The 17,393-nt window shown below is 39.6% G+C and overlaps 1 long non-coding RNA gene across 3 annotated transcripts in view; it reads left to right on the top strand.

Moving 5' to 3' along the window:
* The window catches only part of LOC143659154 (uncharacterized), a 37,582-nt gene that overhangs the window by 3,781 nt on the left and 16,408 nt on the right, over nucleotides 1-17,393 (top strand). For all 3 annotated transcript variants that reach the window (XR_013163442.1, XR_013163440.1, XR_013163441.1), the window contains exon 3: nucleotides 3,206-3,308. This is a non-coding gene — a long non-coding RNA (uncharacterized LOC143659154). The remainder of the gene's footprint in view (nucleotides 1-3,205; nucleotides 3,309-17,393) is intronic.

The raw sequence follows: 17,393 nt of genomic DNA, 5'->3' as shown, positions 1-17,393 counted from the left end.
TGTATATTAATGTATTTATTAATTATTAATGTATCAAAGTAATTATGATCTGAGGAAAATACACCAAACTTTTGTATATTATGTACAAAGAGGTATGGGATTATATGAACTTTCACATTTGTTGTTATATTCATTTAATGTCTGAATGTTTTGAAGGTATATATATATCTTTTATAATAAAAATTCAAAAGATTTTTAAAAAGTAAAGGGACGTTTTCATGAACAGACCACCTCATAGTTCTAAAAGCACATTAGGGATATAATGGGTTGCTGTTTTAGTATTAAAATCACATCGTTAGCTCTTAAAAAATATCAAAAGTTCCTTTCTGTTATTTACAATAGCAGCCTTTTCTCAGCATGAGCTTTTAATTTATATGTTTAGGGAAAAGAGGCACTCAAATGATTTAATTACTCTAAATTATAATGAAAATATAAAACTAACACTGATTTTCTGTGTGTCCTGGAGTAAATGCTAAAAGATTCCAAATGAAACATCAAACTGAGGAAGCAAGGTAGAGATTCCTATGGTTGCTTTAAAACACTTTTTTAAAAGAAATACTTAAGATAGCACTTTAGTTTCCCTACCAGAGAGGAACACGATTTTCTTTCTCCAGATGCACTGCTAAGTTACTTGGGAATTAGGCAAATGAGGAAAAATGGAAACAACGTTCTCTCCAAATCAGCCAGTTAGTTCTATCTTTTCTAATTGAAGCAGGTAAATCTCAACAGTGCAAAAGATTTAAATGTTCTTTTTTTCCTTTAAAAATTACTGCTTAGGAATTTTCCTTACAGTTGATTAGTAGGTTGCCTCTAAGATACTGCCTCTCCCAAATGGATTAGATCCTGCATTAAGGAACACAGACTCTGAAACCTTTCACACTCAGATCACAGGTGCTCAGCCTATACTGCCTGCCTCTGACAGCAGCTCAACAACACCACCTCTCCCAGTGAAAGCAATCAGGAGGACACCTGTTCCAGTGAAAGTAATCAGGAGAGCACCTGTCCCAGTGAAAGCAATCAGGAGAGCACCTAGGTTCCTCCAGCCCTCCAGATGCTTTGCACTGTGAGAATAATGCTGCGTTTTTGTTTCCCTCTACCAGTCCTGTTCAGTAGAATATTTTGCATTAATAGAAATATCCTACATGTGTGCTATCAATACATGTGGCCTTTGAAATATGGCTAAAACCACTGAGGGATGGAATTTTTAATTTCATATAATTTTAAATGGTTTAAATTTAAATAACTTGAATATATTTGAATTCAAAATATATGTTAGCTTATGGAAATGTAAATTTAAATGCACTAAATGGCTACATATTGGACAGTGCACAATAGCCCTACATTCATTCCCCAGAGTGATACAAAGAACCCAGCATAAATTTGGATTTTTTTTAAAGTTACAAAATATTCTAATACATAATGGTATAAATTGGAAAATTCACAATTAGAAGTTTACTCCTAGAGATGAATCATTATTAACATTTGGCTTGCATTTATTCTTCCAGATTTTTTTCCCTATAAAGCATAGCAACATGTACAACCAGAGGCAGATTTAAAAATATCTAAAATAGAACCACACTGGACATTCTGTTGCACAGCTTGCTTTTTCCCTTAACAACATTTGTGATCATCTTTCCATGTTAGTACATAGAAGTTTTTACAGTTCCATGAGCCAGTACATCCCCTTCTTTGCTAAGCTATTCTCCTTTCTGTCACTTTCACCCCAGGTATCCTGACTGACACAGGTGGTTTCAAGAAGCAGCATCACTGTTAAGGTATTTCAAGGACCCTATCTTAGGGTAAAGGCAGAGAACCAGGCAGAAAACTCTGAGGAGGAGAGCTTGGTGAGCCAGGCTGCGGAAGTTCTATTTTATTATCTACTCAAAAGAAAATTATTGAAAGATTGTGAACATGAAAGCAGCATGATCAGAGCTGTCACTGAGGAGGGTGACCCTGGAAGAGAAATCAGATTTGTACAAAGGTTTACAGTTTACAGGTCACCTACCACCTATTCAGAATTCCTCTAACATTACTATGCCATCATACTTGCAGAGCAAGCCCACAAAATCCTGTTTAGCCTCTCTCAACAACAGAGTAGAAGTACAATATCGAATTTTGTAACGGTTTAGTTCCCAGTGGTTATTGAGCAAATGTAAAATAATTCCTTCATTCAGTTTTTATGGAGCACCTATGCCAGGCATTAGGGAAATAGCAGTGCACAAAACAGTCTCTGTCCAAGTGGGGAGATTGTAGAAGGAGCAAATTTGCAGGCTGGGGGAAGTACAAAGTTTAATTTCTGACATATAATTCTGAGATGGCTATTTGACATCCAAATGAAATGAAATATCAAGGAGGTGGTCACAAGTGTAGGAATTGGAGAAAGGGCTAGGTTGGAGCTTTTGGGAGGCGTCAATCTGTGATCACCTCATGAGTGAGTGAACATAGAGGTGGGAGGAATCACCAAAGGACACCAAAGAAGGTGATACCAGGAGTAGAGAGGGAGAGGAAATCAGTGAACCGAGAGCTAGAATCTCCAACAAATGTGTGAGGGAGTCCAGTACCAAGGAGGCAGAGCAGGTGGTGTTGACCATGGCATGGGTTTCCAAACTGAGTGATTTGAGGAAGGAGAGAGGGGCAATAGTTTGGGAAGGAAATGAGCAGCAAGGAGAAAACCTACCTTGCCTCCAAGTCCAGTAGCACAAGGAGTTTGGAGGGTTAAAGGGGAGCAATATAATTAAGGAGAGCCAAGTTCAGAATCTGAAGAGACAGGAACAGTTCAGAAGAGGTTGAAAAGGTAAGGGACTTTGCTGATGACAAACAGGTGAGGCTTGGAGGTCACAGGGCAGCAATTAAAAGGAATTGAGTGGGAGATGGGATCAGATTAAAGATCCACAGAGATGCTCCATGGACCTGAGAAACCACAGGTGAGAGAGGGATAGAAGCAGGGATAGAAGACATGACTGAATTAGTCTTGACATTCTTTGAGGCAGATGCATGGGGCTGTGTTGAGTGGCAGGAAGGGAGAGCTCTTCTGTGTTGTGTTGTGACTAAAAAGAAAAAATAAGCCTTTGCAGGCTAATCTAAGAACATGACCAATTAAAAATATTTTACAGTGAAATATGTTTACGAAATTGTGGCATCTCTAGGCAGTGTGGATTCAACCATCATCACAACAAATATTTATCAAATGCCTACTGTGTTCCAGGTAAAAGAGTAAAGAAAGCAGTCAACTCCAGAGAACCCAAGACCCCAACTATAGCTGTATCTATTGTCTCACATGTAAGAAGAGATGATGATTGCATAACTTTGTAAGTATACTTAACATCCCTGAAGCATATATTTGGATGTGGTTAAAAGGGGAAATTTTTAGCTTGTGTGTCACTAGAATAAAAATTAAACAACATGGTACTATACAACACAAATGGAGCATCCTACCCTAAACCACTGACGATAGTTAAGAGTACAATTATACTAATAGTCTTTCATCAGTTATAATAAATGCACCATACTAAGGCAAGATGTTAATAATGGGGAGATATAAGGGAACTCTGTATCTTCTGCAGGATTGTTCCGTGAATGTATTACTTGTCTAATAAAAAAGGAACATGACTTCTGTAAAGCTGAAATTAAAAATCAGTTTTTCTGATGAAACAAAGAAACAAACCTCTTCTTGCTCTTTAGAGTTCCAGGAGAAACATATTCTCCTCTGGGTCCAGAGCAGAAGGGACCCCCTGCCCATTTCTCCAAGCACCCTTTTGTTGGAAACCTGTGCCTCAGGAATGCATGTGCCCTTTTATAACAAGCATCTAGGAACTATCAGAGAGTGATGCAAATGTTAGACCAACCCCTTTACTGATTCAAAATGTGGCTGATTTAAACTCAGCCCTCCACCCAACCAGCTTTCCTTTTCTTCTGCATTTTTAAAGAAATAAGAAAATGTGTGCAAAAAAAAAAAGGGTTCCGAGTCAACTAGACTAGAAATGACAAACAAAAACACACCATCCATAATTAGGACAGACCACAGCATTAAACCTTGGACCTCATTCTTGTTGGGCCCAGTAGGTCTTCCAAGTGTTTTCTACATGGTCCTCCAGACAATCATTCCCAATTGAGGAGAACAGTGCTACCCCTGACAGCACAAGTGGTACCACCATTTTAGACACATTATGTGGGTCCAAAAACGGGATAGAATGCCATGGGGCTTCACATGCCACGCATGCTTCAATGATTCGTGTGCTTCTTCAAAGTACTCCAAGTTCCTGAGACAAAAATACAACCACAACTCTGAGACAAGACCATAAAACGTCCCCTCCAGAAGCAAGGTATGCTGGAGGACATGAAGCACGGGCTCTTACCTGCCCTCCTCTCACCACTGGTTGATGTTAATTTTGGAGGAGGCAAGAATGGCCTCAGTGAAAATGGTTGGCTTCTTGCTATGGGTCAGCCCCTAAATCTCTCTCAGCCCATAGTGTTGGCATATCATGGAGTTTGGCATGGGAATCTGTGCAGCACAGTAATTCTACTAAATTTAGAGCACCGACGGGAGCAGAGATTATTTTCTCTCTAACCTTAGGTGAAATGGCCCCTAAATGTATTTCACTGACGGGATGTCATTATACCTCCCTAATAACCTCAAGACCACATCTCAATTTGAGTCTTGGCCCGGGACAGGCGTGAAGAAATAGCACAGAGCTCAGTGCCATTTTGAATAGTCTCATTTAGGGAAGTAGACACTGAACAGATCTATGTTGTTATGAAACAGGATAAGAACAAGGCATTAAGCTGCTTAGGGATTTGAATTAGAGGAAAAATTATTCTAATACACATGATAGGGAAAAGGCTCTCCAAGTTCGTAATCTCCTGATTCTTATGAAAAACTGTCATTCTGTGTCTGTGTTTGTGCTTGACTAGAGGTTCTGCAAAGTCATCTAAGCCGCCTTTTCTCTCTTTTATCCTCCTGGATTGATTTTTCTTCCTTTTGAAAATGGTTGTTCCACTTTAAAACTTTCTGAACATAGCACAATGCATAATCTGTATCATTTGGCACTCAAAATACTCTGCCATTATACTAGGGTGCCTATGGCTGAGCATACCTTGTCAATGAAAATTTATTCGATGAAATGTGAAATTACTTTAGAAGACATATTTAGAGATTTGACTTAGGTCAGGCAGATGGAACTAAAAAGATTCAGGAAGTTTTATTCCTAAGTAGTTAGTAAATTTTCGTTACAGGGTACATTTTCATTTTTGATGGCCATTTCTACTTTTGATCTCTTGCAATGGTCACCTGACCTGAAGGATGGGGATCCAATAGGTGAAAGATCATTCAGTGGTGTCTTTATATTTTCCAGACATTATATCAGAACTGTTACAGAGTGTGCAGCTGGGTGCTGGTCTGAGCTCCATTGGCTGACACCCTGGACCTGGCATCATCATCTCCACCCAAAGTAGAGTCTAAAAACTGTCCATATTGCCATTTCAGCTAACCACAGGCTTAGTTCAACCTCTTCCTAGGCACATGGCCCTTTATTTCCTACGAAGGCAGATGGGGGCTCTACTTACTTGTCATCAGGTTAAATGACATTAGCTAGATATATTTAAGAAAAGCTTATGGTCATCTAGCATGTTCAGAGACAGAGATGTGGTAGGAGACAGACAGGGATAATCAGGTCACTTTAATTCCTACAGATATTCCAAAGAGCACTGTGAGCCTGGAAGACACATCCTCCTACATGGGGACAGTGAAAACTCAGAGTACCAGACTAAGAGATCCCCAGGGACTGGAAACATGGTGCAGCTATTACTCATTAGTGTTCCAAGAGCCTGGCACATAGCAGGTGCTCCATGAGTGCTTGTTCAGCAAATGGAAAGAAGCCAGAGTAGGGGAATTGTGAGATCCAGACACAGTAAGCCAGATGGGTACAAACACAGACCATCACACTTACAACCCATGCTCCCACAAGTGACTCAAGACAACTGTTAATTACAAGGAGCGCTCTGCAAATTGCCATGGAATCAATCTCAACCCCACTTGAAACTAAAAACACTTTTCAATATAAATATATTTTGATTTGCTTCCTTTCCTTATGGTGGCTGAAACAATTCTCCTGTCAGTTGGGAAAGGTGAAGGACTGGTTGAGGTAAGTTTCTATTACCATTTAGGTCGTGTAGACAACTGCAAGGGAGAGGGGGAGGGGATGGAGTTGCCTTTGAGTTGCTTACTTTCTGTGCTTTTACTTTCTCTTGTTGGAGAATTTTCTATGAAGTCCAGACTTCTGAATCCAGTTGTCTGAGTTTAGCTCTAGCTCCAGATGTCTTATTGAACCCTCCCTCCTTCTGGAAGCTGCCTATTCACCTCACCTCCTTGCATCTATGCTTTTCACCTTGTGCTTCTTTTCACTAAAGAGGAAGAGTCTATTTCCCCACTCCTGGAATCTGAGCTGGACGTATCACTTACTTTGGCCTAGGGAATGTGTGCAGATATGATTGTAAGCAGAGGCTTAGAAAGCTCTTGTATGTTCCCTCTTATTCTTGCACCTTTGTCTTTGCCAAGAGAGCATGCCTGTCTAAGCCTGATGGAGGGAAATGACAAGTTAAAGGAGGAGAGCCAAGTCATGCCAGGTGATAGTAAGCTACCCATATCTGTAAGAGCCCTGGCCAATGGCTGCTCAACTCTCACACCCATCAGTAAGCTCAGCCAAGACCAGGACAACTACCCAGCATGACCTAAACAGCCAACCTGCAAACTCATGCTTGTTGTCATAAGCTACTGAGTTTTGGGCTGGGTGTGATCTATCTTATGGGCAATAGATATTAGACATAACTACTTCTGCTTTTGAGGGACAGCATAGTTCAGTGACTAATGGATCAGACTCTGGAGGATGAGAGCTCAGGTTCAAATCCTGACTGTCATTCACTGTGTAACTTGGAGAGAGTTCTATAAACTATACTTCAGTTCCTTCATTTATAAAATGGCAAATAGTAGTACCTACCACAGAGGGCTCTTGTGAAGATTTAATAAATTACTAATGTTTGAAGAGTTTAGAATCATTTCTGATCTATAGTAAGTGCTATAAATGTGCCATTATTATGGTGGTTTGTATCGGTGAATAGAGAGCCAACCAGTTTGCTCCATTCGCCCCACAGCCTCTCCTTGAGCTCCTAATTAGGGACAATTAGTAGTTTTTTCCAAGTTCTTTTATCTTTGCTTTAGGTGGTGCCACGGCTTTGTCAGGGTGAGGAAGGGGTTCCTACATTGGCCACTATCCCATCTCCCTTCTTCTGATTGCATCTGCCAATAGTCTTAACTCCCAGTTCCCTGATAACTAATGAGGTTGAGCATCTTTTCATATATTCATTCACACTCGTGTTTCCTCTTTATGAAATATCTATTCATGCCTTTTTGCATTTTTCTATTTTAATCGACTTGAAGTAGTTTTTAATAAATTTTGAACATTAATCTTTTTTATCAGATACCCAGGTGGCAACTTAATTTTCCAGGTATTGACTTATCTTTTTATTTTCTTTGTAGCATCTTTTGATGACTACAACTTTTTGGTTTTATGCTACCTTCAGTATGGTTTTCACTACATCAAAAGCATATTTCATTGTATGCAAATATAGGGAAGAAATTATTTCCAATTACTTCATCAGTTGTAATCTTTTTATGGTGATTATCTTAAGTCACATTGGTAGTCTAGAGATATAATTCTGTGAATATATTATGGTGCACATCTTTCATTCTCCATTTGCTCCACAATTCAGATTCAACATTTATCAAATTTGCAGATAATTTTAATATTCTCATAAAAATGAGGCATCGAATGATTTAATAGATAACCTATCATATCAATAAATTATAATCATCTTTAAAAATCAGTCAAAAATATATTGCCCAAGATCACATAGCTGGTAGTGCAGTTACTGGTAAGTGAAGCGGATGTACTAGGAAAAAGCTGCCTTGTGATCTAGGCATTAAGTAGATCTAAGAAGGAAAGGTTGAGATTAGCCAGACATGGATCCCGGACTTCATGAAAGCAGGATTAAAAAGATCCCAAGAATAAGCAGACATGGGTCCAAGGCAAGAGAACCTAAAATGGTTCTGGACAGATAGAAAGTTCTCAAAAATGAAGTTCTCCTTGTACGAATGCAAGTCATGCTAATGAGAAAGAAGAGGGAAACCACTGAAATAAACATTTTAGACCGGATAGGAATTCTGTGATGAGGTCAAATTTGGAAATTGGGTGTATAAAAGATAAAAGGAAAGATATTCAATTGTGCTGGGTTGAAACTGTTATGTACCCCAGAAAAGCCATGTTCTTCTAATTCAATCTTGTGAGCACAGACTCATTATGGGTGAGATCTTTTGATTAAGTGGGTTCCATGGAGATGTGACCCTGTCTATTCAAGGTAGGTCTTAATAATCTTACTGTAGTCCTTTAAGAAACATTTTTGGAGAGAGCTCAGACAAAGACGCTTGGAATTGCAGACAAAAATGTCCCAGGAGGAGCCAGAAAGACCCGCAGAAGCTGAGAGAGCTAGTTTGAAACCAGAAGCTGGGAGAGAAGGGCCAGCAGACTTCACCATGTCCCTTCCCATGTGAAAGAAGCCCCAGATGCCATCAGCCTTTCTTCAGAGTCAAGGTATCTTTCTCTGGATGTCTTAGATTAGACATTGGCATTACAGCCAATGTAAACTTGTAACAATAAATCCCCTTTATAAAAGCCAATTCATTTCTGGTATATTGCATTCTAGAAGATTTAGCAAGCCTAAACACTAACCAAGACAGTAGCTCTCTCTTTCAAAGTGTGCTCAGGGACATCTAAAACTCCAAGTAATTGATGGCTAACAAAATTTCTACAGTTAAATTTGACACAAGAATAGAATAGTGATATGATATTGATGGAAGACCCTGAGAAAGCAGAGTTCTTAAATATTTATTTGCTGTCTATCTTCCTTTCCAACAAGTATGATCTTTAGATTTAAAAAGATTACATTGGTTCCAAATGTATGGAGTAATCAAAGAAAGGTCTGACCTTCTCTAAATGAGGTTAAATATATTGTCCAGGAGAAATCACAACCCAGAGCACTGATAAAATTTGAAAATGTAACTTTTAAGGAATATAAAAAAGAAGCAGGATGTTTGGAAATGAGCAAATATATTTCCATTTCTCAAAAAGGGGAATATATCCATTTAAAAGTGTTCCAGATGATTGAATTTCACAATAATACAGTTATAGGGCAACCTTATTAACTCTCAGAAGAGGAAGAAGCACTGGTCACTCTGGCCCAGGATGGACTCACTAAGCACAGGTCAGTTCAGATCAGGTCATACTGATGTTGTTTCATTCCTTGATGGAATTACTGGATTGGCATAACTGGGAAATTCGTTACGTTTATATTCTAAATTGTACTATATTTAGACTTTATTAGACATTTCGCCAAAGTTGTCCTGGAGAACATGGTGGACAAGATACAAATGTAGATTGGTTGATAGATGTGTTGATAACTGGATAAATCCAAACTGAATTTATCAATGGTTCAATAGTAATATTAATGGAGAAATCCAGGTCTGTGCATTTCTCAGCCCTACACTGATAAGTTGGAAGTCAGTCTTACCAAATCTGTGAATGAAATTATCTTTGGGAACTAGCATATATATTGAGTGACAGAATCAGAATTCAGGAAGATCTCAACAATCTGGAATGAAAGACTGAATTTAACCTGAAGACATTTCATAGCTGTTCTAATTTGCTAGCTGCTGGAATGCAAAACACCAGAGATGGATTGGCCTTTAATAAAAGGGGATTTATTTTATTATTTCTTCAGAGGAAAGGCAGCTAACTTTCCAATCAGGCTCTTTCTTACGTGGAAGGCACAGGATGGACTCTGCTGGTCTTCTCTCCAGGCCCCTGGGTTCCAACAACTTTCCCCGGGATGACTTCTTTCTGTATCTCCAAAGGCTTGGGCTGAGCTGCAAGTGCTGAGATGAGGAATGCCAAGCTGCTTAGCTGGACTACGTTGTACTGTCTCATTTAAGCACCAGCCAATTAAGTCAAACATCACTCATTGCAGCAGACATGCCTCCTAGCCGACTGCAGATGTAATTAGCAACAGATGAAGTTTACGTACCATTGGCTTATGTCCGCAGCAACAAGACTAGGCATGCTCACCTGACCAAGTTGACAACTGAATCTAACACATGTCCACCCCTTGTCAGCTTGGCAACTTCAAGCATCACCTTAAACAGGTGCAAAAAATTCTCTTCTTGCTGTGGACCTGTGAATCTCAGAACAAGTTGTCTGGTGCCAAGATGCAAAGGAGGATATTCACAGGATACAGATTTTCATTTCCATAGGGAGAAATTGGAAGAAACACAGATGTAAAACCTGCAAGGTAAGTGCCGTGGGATTTCAAAGTCTGAAAGTCATTTATCCTTCCGCTTTGGAAAGTGGTAGTCCCACCCCTTCCAAGGGCCTATGCAGTGGCCTGCCTCTTTCCAAATCAACCTCGGGGAACATCGAGGAGACCACCTCTCCGCTCTACTCTCTCCAGGCATCAGAGCCACCCTGGGCTCTCTGCCATTTCTGGGGCACACACTCAACCCCTCCATGTGGTGGCAGCCAGGTTCTCCCAGTCCCCCAAGGAGCGTGCTACACCTTTTCGAAGGCCTGAGGCTGCACAACTCTTCCACTGCAATGAGAGGGGAGACTCATCCTCACCCTTCAGGGTAAACTCACCCTCTCCATGTATATGGGTGGGTCCACTCTCTTGGCTGAGGTTTCTTGGCTTCAGACCCGAGCTTCCATGGTTCTCACTCTGCAAACTCCAATCTCTCCCTTTTGTGTCCTCCTTTGTCAATACTGGTAGTAGTTCCATTTACACCAACAGTCCCTTCAAGCACTCCAGAACTTCTCCATCATTTTCTTCATGGTTCCTCCAAAATCTTCCCCTTAGCCATCCAAAAAACTGTTCCAACATATCTGGTATTTGCAAACTGCAGCAGCAAGACTAGGTATGCTCACCTGGCCAAGTTGACAATTGAATCTAACTAACACAATAGCCATAGACAATAGACCACTTGGATGTTAGAAAAAAAACCTATTGCTCAAAAACTAGGCAGCTGTGATGAGTAGGGAGAATAAGAAATCAATACTTGAAGAAAGCAAGAGTGAGCTGAAAGAGACTTTACTCTCAGCTCTTAACTAATTTGCCTTTCTGGAGAATCCTGCTCCATTCAACATTTTTCCTTCTTACCTGAATCTCGACACTCTCAGTCTTCACCGCTTCTGAGCAGATTTGATCCATTTTAAACAATAACATAAATAAAACAAAAACAACACAAAAAATAAAGCCTCCCCTTGATGTTTTTATTACTTTTAGTTACCACCCAACCTTTCTACTTTACTACACTGCAAAACTACCCAGAAGTTAACTGCTTTTGCTCTCTCCACTCTTCTCAAATTGGTGTCATTTTAAGTCATCAATGACCTCCTAATCGAAAAATTCATTGAACACTTTTCAGTCCTAAGCTCATTTGATGCCTATGCAGCATTTGGCATGGCATGCCTAGTTATGCCTTTTATTCTTGAATTTCTTTCTTCCCTAGGCTTCTTTTCTTTTGAGTCATTCTACTAGCTCTTCACAGTTTCATCTCCAGTATCTTTTGTCAGTTCTTTTCATGTGCAGACTTCAAACGTTGGTGTTATCAGAGTTCAATCAACTTTGTACTTTCTTCCCACTACATATGCTGGAGCATCTCATGCACTCCCAGGGGTTCAACTGTCCTTTACATATTGAAATCTTTATATCTTGCATAAATCCCTTTCCTGAGCTTTGGGCTCTGTCTTCTACTGAACTTTTCTAATGATTTCAACCACCATCTGTTCTTAGATCTATAACTTCATCCTGAACTTTCTCTTGTGCTTCAGACTCTTACTTCTAATTCAATATTCAACATCTCCCCTAGATGTACTTAGACACCCCATACTCAATATTTTCCAATACGAATCATACTATTCCCTTCCTCTACCTCCTGTCACCTCCTTTTACAGTATTTCCTTTTCTGAAAATGGCATCACCATCCATACATTTATTCAAGTCATAAATTGGAGAGTCACCCTGACTCCTCCTTCTTTCTTTTTCTCAATCCACGTTTAGTCAGACTCCAAGCCTGATTGATTCCATCTCCTAATCACTCAAATTCATATGCTCTTCTCCATGTCTGCTGCCCCTTATTCATTCCTTCAACACTTTTTTCTATGAAGTGATCGTTCATCCTTAGATTATATAACTAGCTTGATTCCTAACTTCTGGTCTTGCCATATGAGGTAGTTTGGAGGTATGCACCCCAAAAGAACTTTATCCATTCCTATGGGTGTGAGCCAATTGTAAGTTGGACCTTTAGATGAGATTACTTCAGTTAAAATGTGGCCTAACTCAATCAGGATGGGTCTTAATCCTTTATAAGCAGAATGAAATTCAGATAGAGAGAAATACATGGAAAGCAAGAAGCCGAATGTCAGTAGAACCCAAAAGAGAAGTGGGAGGCCAGGAGAAGTTGTCATGTGCCTTGCCATGTGTCAGAGCAGCCAAGGACCAGGGTTCACCAATGACACCTTTATTTGGATACACTTTTGGACATGCCTGGATGACACACTTTTTCCTAGCCTCAAAAAACCCTGCAGGTTAATAAATTCTCATTGTTTAAGACAACCCATTGCATGGTATTGCTTGAACAGCCAAGGAAACCAAAACACCATACGTCAATCTCAATCCATTTGCCACACTGCTGCTAAAATGCTTTTTCTAAAACATAAAACTATTGATCTCCCTTTTCAAGAGAACAAAAGTCTCAACCCCTTAACATGCCATCCAAGATCCCGATAAGCTCATGTTCCCTACGTTTCCAGTCTGATCTCATAGCACAGCCATGCATGCATCCAATTGACTAACCATACATTTCAAAGTAGGGTTGCCTACATGTGTCCTGCTTTCTTATACCTCTGGGTCTATTCATATGCTATTCTTTCTGCTTCAGTTACACTTTCTTGCATTTCTTTGCCTGATGAATTCTTTATTAAACAATTCAGGTGTTCCTGGGCACTGTGAAGCCTTCCTTGCTTTCTCCAGGCAGCATTAAAACCTTTTCCTTCTGTATCCACATAGAACCTCATTTCCTATCATAATTATAAAGCTGTAATTACTTGTTTTCATGACAATTTTTACCACTAAAATATGGGCACCTCAAGGAAAGTGACCAAATTCTGCTTATCCTTGTAGTCTCAGTACTTAGTATATTCCTGGTGCACAGTGTGCAATTAATTAATGTTTAGATTAGATGCTTAGAGTAGATTAATTCAATATGCAAGGATTCTGTATTGTCACTTCCATGAAAGCTTGTTTTCCCTCTGTCTCTGATATAGTTCTAGAACCTATAAACAATGATAGCTCTCCTTTTCTCTGGGATAATCAGACTTGCTTAAGAACATGTAAACTAAGTAGCGAGGTCTAATAACAATTTCCAGACATTTAAGAAGGGGCTTTGGAGTTGGATCTTCTTGAAAGCTTTCAAATCACACCATCACAGAAGCTTGGATTTGTCTCTTGCTTCCTTTACTAAGTTCAAAGCTGGCAATTTTTAAAGTGGATTAGGGTAACCATGAAATTTGTCTGTATGTATGTGTGTTTGAAAGACAGAGAGAGAGAGAGAGAGAGAGAGAGAGGAGAACTATTACTGTGTTATTTGAAAATAAGAATTTTATATCCTGCTGGTTTTCTCTTTTAAGTCCTTATCCCCTGGTCTCTCACATTTAAAGAAATAGTAGCTTTATTTTCTCCCAACAGTTGGCATTACTCTTACTGAGGAGGAGAAGAATGCTAAGAGAAGGGAATAATCCTTGCATTCAAATATATGAAGAATTTCTAATTGTTATTGTAGAGAAAGGGTAGAGATTAGCCCAATATATAAGAGTTGAACAGAGAAAATTTTGCACGAACTTTTTGTCAGAACTCTCCAGAGAAGCAATGTGTTGCTTTGATGGGGGTGTGTTCTCTATAGCTAGTTGAAGCCAAGCACAGGCCTGGAATTTACTTGACGGAGAAGACAGTAAAGGGAGTTCAAGTAGAGCTGGAGCATTAGGCCTTAAAATCTCATTGTACCCCAAGCCATAGGAAATACTGAAGAAACCGAGCACAAATATGAAGATATTTAGAGAGACTTTTCTCCTGAAATATAAATAATATGTAGAAGGAATTAAATTACCATAATCAAATGTTGGTTCTCATTCCCATTTTGTCAGGTATAAATAGCTCTGCTGATACTTTTAAAATGGGTTTTCTAATAAAGCCAGCCATGCATGAAATAACTCCATAGCTGCTTTAGTAAAGACTAATTGAGGAAATTACACTAATGAGAGGCTAATGAAGCAGACCAAGACGGCCTTAGAAAAGCACGTCTTTCTCAGGCGAGACTGGAGAATATTGGGCCTGTTGTAGTAACTTCGGGGTTTAGAATGCCATTTTTGAAGGAAAAGTTTGGGGAACTTGATCAGCAGGGGGCATTGGTGTTCTATCAGCAGAACTCGGAGATGTACTCCCGGTAATTCTGAGCATTTTGGGATGATCAACAAATCAAAGCAGATAGGAAACTTTTTTTTTTTCTTAGAAGAATCTGCATAGAAATGTCATCTGTTCTAAATGAAACTTTAGAAATGAAATGTACAGCCTGCACATATTTGCTTTTTCCAAGATAAATGAAAGATGTTGGAGGCCTTAATTTTTTTTTTTGAAGAGAGAAATAAATATCCCGACAGCTGCAGATTCAGCATTTCCAAGTCCTGGGAATTGAGAAGCGAGATGAATTTGCATCATGGTGAACTAGCATCCCCAATGCTCATGGCTCCCATTTAGCTGTGATGAGACGGGAATGAAACAGCGTGTCTTGTGTTACAAGCTTCCCTAATACGACAAATACTGATCTGTTTGTCTCTGTCCTCCTACCCGCACAAGCAAAAGGCACACAATCATGAAAGGAATGGGGGCAAAAATGCAAATCCACAGATTTGGAACACATAGTATCTGAGATAAAGAGCTGCATTTTTTCATCCTGGGTCTAAAACACACCAGCCCTGGAATCTGTCGTGGATAGAAAGATTATTTATTAAACACCAATAAAAAACAAAAGCAAATTCTTCTACAGCTACAATGACATAGATGCTAGGTAGCAGATGAAATGATTAATGAATTCTATCTATATTTGTAGAAAAATCTGGAGATCCCATGTCCTCAAAAATACTTTTAATTTTACATCTTGGAAGTTAGAATGTAAAACTTTATGAAATTCAGGGACACAAGGAACAGCAAAAAGTAAGGGTTTATTTATCTGATGAAACTCTTTTTGCAGCAGGAGAAGGCAGCCTAATTTCCACCCACCTTTAAGACTCATTCAGATTTTTACCTTTGTTCAATCAATGAAGCCACTTCTAGGTAGAGGTAGATCAAAGCTCGGTTCTCCTCCAGAAAATCTGCCCCGAACTCCAAACTCGTGCTCTGAACTCCTTGTACAGGAGTTTCTGCTTAGGTTATATTTTTCCAGCTTAATAAGTCCCTACCAGTATTTCCCTTATATGGGAAACTATTTTGCTTGTATAAGAAAAATACACTACCACTTGGAGAGAAGGTCAAATCCCGAGGGCAAAGGTTATTAGGAACCAAAGTAACACAAGGAAAAGCTAAAGGCTTTGCATTTGCAATTAATAGAAATTTGGAAATGTAGAGAGAGAGAGAGAGAACAGGTGGGAAGCCATGAGGTGACTTTATGGCGTGAAGTGGCCAGTGAAAACTTCTCAGGTGATAGGGAGATGGTTTTAGAACTGGGATGTCTAACATTAAATTTAAAAGGATTTGCAATATTGCAATGTAAACTTTCTCCCCATGCTTTCAGCAAACAATTGCCTCAGGGGTGGGTGTGTATAAAATAGGGAGAAAACAAAACCCTGAGCTCCAAGTTGATGTTACATAGAAAAGGATGAGAACTCAAATCACTGAGAAATAAGATGCACACCAACTTGACTATGAAGACTCAGGAGTATGCGGCTAGAGGAGACCATGAAAATATAAATCCTTCCTCCCCACTTCCTCACCGCCAATTATCCACAGAAATCTTGAGCAGGGCTCTGGACTTCCACAGGTGTAGAATAGAGGGTAGAGATAATATTATATAGCTATTAAAGTATCAGGTAGCTGTAGCTGACTTTGAAATTACATGGTGGTGAAGCCCACCAGTGATATCCAAGCCACATTCACACTGTAGCCCTGTCTCCCTACACCTCCCAATACAAAGTTTTTCTGGCTCATTTCTGAGTTACTGTCCTGCAAATCTGATCTCTACTTCCATCCATGCCTGGTCATGCCAGAAGAGCCCAGGGCACATAGGACCATCCCCTCCAACACCAACCCTCCTCACATGTTTAATTTTTGTGAAAGCTTGTCCTTCAAACCTTCTTCTTTTGACTATTCATCCATTTGTCCCAATTACAATATCATTTTAAATCATTACACATGTAAAGTTAAAATCACATGCACCCATCCGTTTTGGCACTTCTGTATTTGGAGAAGCTTATTATGGCAGTAGATGGAACTAAGCACAGCCACCTGTTGGCAAACAAGCTGTTTGAGTACAGCTGCATTTCAGGTCAGAAGATTCCAAGCTCAATCTGAAATGTACTTTGGAAGCTATCTATTTAGAAAGATTAGTCAATATGCATGAGATGTATATTCCAATACATCTGGGTGCTGAGATGCTAGAACTGTATGAGGAGGTCCCAGTGGTTGGATCAGGTAAGAAAGTTGCTCAGGTTAGGATGAGAAATGTTTATTTCAGCTGGGGTCAAATAAGCCAAAACACAAATGGGAGAAAAGGGAAGTCTTTAGGTCCCTATGAACAACTAGGCATTTTCCTTATAATCACCTCTTAACATTAGATACTTTCATTCCCATTTCACAGATTGAGATCTTTGAGGCACACAGAGGCAAAATAACTTGCTCAAGACCCAACAGCTAGGGTGCAGTGGTGATGGGGTTGTAAAGCAGATAACACTTGAGTCACTCCATGAAACCACAGATGGAGCTCAGCAGCTGACAAATAGGGAAGTGCTAATAAGTCAGACAACACCATGTTGGTTCCTGAAGCAGACCTAGCAGTACAAAGAGCACAGAATTTGGAGTCCCAAAGTTCAAGTCCAAGCTCTGCCACTCATTAGATCTATGACTTTGGGCAAATTAGTTAGATTATTCTAGTTATCCTAGTGCATGGAACGTTTGCAGAATCTTATATATTGCCCTAGGTGCTCTTTAGGATTGGATGGAATGGCTTTGGTTGGGGGTTGGCAAAT

Source organism: Tamandua tetradactyla, chromosome 2 (genome assembly GCF_023851605.1).
Source record: "Tamandua tetradactyla isolate mTamTet1 chromosome 2, mTamTet1.pri, whole genome shotgun sequence".
Classification (NCBI taxonomy): Eukaryota; Metazoa; Chordata; class Mammalia; order Pilosa; family Myrmecophagidae; genus Tamandua; species Tamandua tetradactyla.
Note: the sequence above shows the minus strand (reverse complement) of the source record. Positions and strands in the feature narration are given on the sequence as shown.